This window comes from Corapipo altera, unplaced genomic scaffold (assembly GCF_003945725.1).
Source record: "Corapipo altera isolate COAL_440 unplaced genomic scaffold, ASM394572v1 101, whole genome shotgun sequence".
NCBI lineage: Eukaryota > Metazoa > Chordata > Aves > Passeriformes > Pipridae > Corapipo > Corapipo altera.
In genome coordinates, this window is record NW_020884984.1 from 664,598 (window position 1) to 669,612 (window position 5,015).

A 5,015-nucleotide genomic window follows, 5' to 3' on the forward strand; every position below is an offset into this window, starting at 1 on the left:
AGGGCAGAGCACAGGGCATCACAGAGCCCAGGGATGGCACAGACCCCAGGGCAGGGCACAGGGCAGCACAGACCCCCCAGAGCAGGGCACTGCCTGGGAGGGTTCGCCAAATAACCCTGGTAGAGCTTCCCCAGCGGCTCTGGGGTGCTCAACACCGACTGCAGCTGTGCTTGGAGCGATCTGTGACTGGCCTGGGCCAGAGATTGAAAGGGTTAATGATTTCCGCATTCCAGGATCGCCGGGGGACTTTGCAGGCTGGGCAGAGGCGGCTGTCGGCCCATCACAGCCCATTCCCCCGCCGATCCTGAAAAGGAAAACCCTTTTCCCGTGCCCCTCACGGAACTTTGCGCGGGCCCAAGAGCCACTGGAGGCTCGAGGCATAGTCCGGGACTCCATCCATGGATATAATAACTCATAACTCCTTGGAGTGTGGGGGCTTCCCTCCCCCACCCCCAACGGATCAAGGCCACCACTTCAACTGACAGACATGGGAGCTGCAACTGCCAAGTTCCATCGCTGGACCTCGTGGGCAGTGACTATAGACATCTTTCCACTCATCTTTTCTTTCTCTTACAACTTACCCTTATCCTGTCTTTCCTTTCTCTCCCTTATGGATTTTCCCCAAAGGTTCTCTTTATGCCATATTGCTGTAGATGAGAGATGTAGATGATAACACCCAAAATGGCAACATACCTGTTTACCTTTGAAACAAAACTGTTCTAAAATAAACCCTACCTACACATGTTTTCAAACACCGATTGTTCAGTGTCGTTTCACTCTAATCCATCACAAGGGATTTATTAATGAGAACTTGGGTTACCCCTCCTTTCTGGGGCAGGTTATAACAGCCTGGTCTCTGTCTCCTCTTACACCCTAGGAGATAAAAACAGGGCAATGACTGGCTTTCATTCCCTCTAGAACAGACAAGGAGAAGGGATGGGTGACTAAGATTGATTACAGCCTTTAGGAACCAAGCAGAGAGCAGAATTTGCATTGATTCATTCAGAAGATGATTAAGTCATGTATATGAATACAGCATTTCAAGTGACAAAGAAGGCAGTATCCACAACTGAGTCATCTGAAAGGACTGCAAACAGCTTATGGCTTCTAATACTCAAAACACGTAACTTGGAAAACTTCATGAACACAATTACAATTTTTTTATTACTAGCTTGTTCTGAGACTTGGCTGATAACAAATCTAACACCCACACTGGGTAAAAAACACATCACACATGACAGAGTCACAGACTTTGCCCAACTACTGAATAATAGAAGCTATTTCATTGCTGGGAATCACCATGGAGGAGACACAATTTTTCTCACAGCAAGGGTAGGCTCTGCAACCTTACAAGGAGAAGTACTCAGTACAAATGCTTGGTTGGAGAAGTTTCAACCCCCAAATTAATCCCTGTTTATTTGACAGCAACTTCCCTATAGCTCAACAGTTTCCTTGCCACTTGTGCTAGTACAGTAACAGAACACCAGGCAGAACCAAGACTTCTGCTAGAACAGGTCTAAGTGGCATCATTTTTCAAGATTCCAAGAGTCTTCTAAGTGTTGTGGCCACCGCAGCTTTGAGGGACAAAGGGTTGGGTATGGAAAAGAGAGCCTATAAGGCTCTCCAGGAAAAACCCATTGTAACAACTGGGGGCTTCCCAATTAATCCTGATTGTCACCATTACTTTAAAGAACATCTCTGTCCATACGTTGCTCCCCAGTTCCTGCTCACATGGGATACAGACATACAGATATGGAAAAGAGAGGTGCCATGGACAGCAGGAATATCTGCTGACCAGTGACAGGCTTCAAAACACCCATTTCTATTGCCCCTCTGCAAATGAGTTCCACTCCCCACCCACAGAGAGCACAAAATGTTTCTCCTGTAAACATTAAACACTCAGGTAACTTTCCTCAAAAGGGCCTTAGAACACTAACAAATTAAAAGTATTAACATTTTAACTAGTTCAGACACTGCTGAACTTTAAAAAGAAAGTTCTGGACACAGATATCCTTAAATCAGCATGACATTCATTTTGGACTGAATTACTAAACAGTGTACTATTATAAAATTCTTCTGGTTGCAGTTCAGAGCAATCCATTCGTGTAAAAGAACACACCCCAAAATACTGCAGGCCACAGTTTGATCTCATAAACTCAAGAGTCACAGAGCATGTATGACTTAATATGCACAACCAGGAATTTATGGTGTGACCCTTGGGGTGTCCTGTGCCGGGCCAGGAGCTGGACTCGATGATCCTGATGGGTCTCTCCCAACTCAGCACAGTCTGTGATTCTAAACATCTGAGGCTATGTCAGGTAATGCTGAGTATGGGAACACAGTTTTATTACTTAAGGAAAAGAGAAACAACAACCAAACAACAAATAAGTAGCTATTTTGCATATATTATATTTATGATAAAAAGTGATCATGTAACTATTCAACTGATATCTCTCTTTTTAAAAAAATTACAATATGTTAGTACTTTTGGTGTGTGAAAGAGCTCAATCCCTTCCAGCTGACTCAGCTGTAAAATCAGCAGCCCACAAAGCCATCCAGAGTTACAGATGCTCAAACATTCTGCTAACCAAAATCTAACCAGAGAATGGTTGTACCACGGAAGGACCATTAACATGTCAAATAACATGCCTGTATTACAAATACAAGGAGAAAATGTGGAAATTTGCTGGAAAATTTATCTTGGAACACAGTATAAACAATGTACCAACCGAGCCATAACTCAAGTAACCTTGGTTTTCATGAGCAATTTTGGCAATTGTTCTATATCCCCACTGGAAGTTACCTGGAATGAACACTTGCTACCGCAGAGAATTCCAGCCATCTATAAACTCACTGAGCCATCTCACAGTTCCAGAATTCACTTGGAACCCCTGCCCTCTGCTCCTTCAGAGAGTGGGCAACAGATTTTAGGACTCCTCCTTGTGTTTTTTCCATTTCATATGAGATCACTGTATGTGTTTATTTAGAAGGTCAGAACTTAATTAATTTGCTTTGTCACTCCAAGTGTCCAGCAGTTGCTTTGAAACACAATCCAGTTTCACACTGAAATTCCGTTATCCAGTGTGGCAATTGCCAACAACCCTGCACCTCAACCCACTTGTTAGGGTTGAAATTTAACTTTTCCTCTTGAAGAGAATTAGTTGCCTGGAAAGGGAACTGTGACCAGGGCCAGTGTAGGGTGTCCTCGCCATGTTCTGGTACTGCTTTCAAGGAACTACGAGAGAGTGGTTTCTACCCCTCTCTACCCTTCTCTGATGAATGACTCTCACATACAGCCAGATACAAACTGCAGTCGACCCAAACCTATTTTGTTTGTCCTGATCTTTGCATAAAAGGCGTGTTAAACGCAAGTCTGGGGATTAATCAAAGAAAACCAAGTATTTTAGCATTTAAAGCACTATTTACTGTTTTCAAAACGTGAGAGAACTAATCAAAGATCCCTCATAGAAGCCTAACAACGTAACGTGACAATTTGTGGGTTTTGTCTGGGGAATTCTTTGTTTTAGAAGCAGTTAAAGGCTCATGATGAAAAGCAGCAACAAGGACAATTAATAAAAACAAGTTTGCAATGATCCATAGCAAGGATAACGGAATGCCTGATTATCTTCTGATTAATGGAATGCGGAATTATCTTCATGGAAGTAGCCCCTTTATTTTTTCACTAAAATGAGGTAACACAAGGATTCATAAATATTAAAGACTGACAGCTCTAGCAATGTTTCTACCTATAATCTAAATTTCCTGAAGTGCTTTGCTCAGACTCTGAATACATAATTAGCATGAAAGTATACACACAGTGATGTCTTATTTCCTCTTAAGCACCTTTTTTGTCCTGGCTGATCAATATCCTAGGATTCAGTGGCCTGTTTAATTCAGAGTTGCAGCTACCAGCAACAGAAAGCCTTTGATCCAGTTTGACAGAGCACTCAAACCTCTGCTCTTGCTAGAAGGTTACTGTGGACCACCGAAAATATTTACGGAGACCTGAAAAGGAATAATCATGAAGCCACCCAAAAACAGAGAGCAATTTAAACCAGGCTGGCCTGGTTGGCTATGCTGGCTCACTGATATCAGGTTGCTCAACACCTGCACAGCTACCCATGGGACAATTTCACTCTCTGTCACAGAACAGTTTAATTTCACAAATTTATAATTCAAAAATATGAGGATAGAATTTAGCTGATCTTTGGTCCACAGAACAGAGTAACAATGTGCTGTGTCAATTCGTTTCACTAGTAAAGCTGACTTTTATCAGCATCTTGACTCACCACATAATCTAAAGAGTTAAAGAGCACTTTGTTTTGTAGATAACCCAGGTAGCAGATAAAATACAAATAATTTCAGACTGCTGAGATACACTTATCTCAGTACACGTACCCAGTTTGTGATGCAGTACACGGTCACACATACACAGGTGCCTGTGTTAGACCCTCGCAGGATGTTAACAGCTCTAAAGCCGTCTCCCAGCAGCACAGGACCTTGTGAGGATGAAAAACCGTAGCCCCGAGCCTTGGCCTGTGCCTATGGAAACAAACCACAGTCCAGCTCAGAGCTGAAAATAAACAGCCAGCGAGGCAAGTCAGCTGCACTTCCTGGATGGCAACGGCACCTGTGTGTGTGTGTCACTGCAAAACGTGTGCACAGGAACACACCGACACAGGGACACCGGCGCAGAAATCCGCCCCCGCGGCGGGGATGCGGACGGACCCGGCACGGGCAGATCCGCACGGGCGGTGACCCATCGGCACCGCCAGAGCCGCCCCCGCCTGCCCCGCACCACGGGCTGTGCCGCCGGACGGCGACCCGCGCAGGCACCGGGGCAGCTCCTGGCCGCAGCCCCGGCCCGGGGGTTCCCCGGGCACAGCCGGACCCCGCTCGGGCCCAGCGCCGCCCCAAGCCCGGCCGAGCCCCGTGAGGGGCGGTGCCGCTGAGGGGCGGTGCCGGGGGTGCTGGGGCGGTGCCGGTGCGAGGGTTCTGGGGCGGTGCTGGGGCGG

At 45.8% G+C, this 5,015-nt stretch overlaps 1 long non-coding RNA gene across 1 annotated transcript in view; it reads right to left on the reverse strand.

Moving 5' to 3' along the window:
• LOC113958037 overlaps positions 1-4,638 on the reverse strand; it is an 8,100-nt gene extending 3,462 nt beyond the window's left edge. The window contains exon 1 of the long non-coding RNA XR_003531387.1: positions 4,399-4,638. This is a non-coding gene — a long non-coding RNA (uncharacterized LOC113958037). The remainder of the gene's footprint in view (positions 1-4,398) is intronic.
• Between the last annotated feature and the right edge of the window lie 377 nt (positions 4,639-5,015).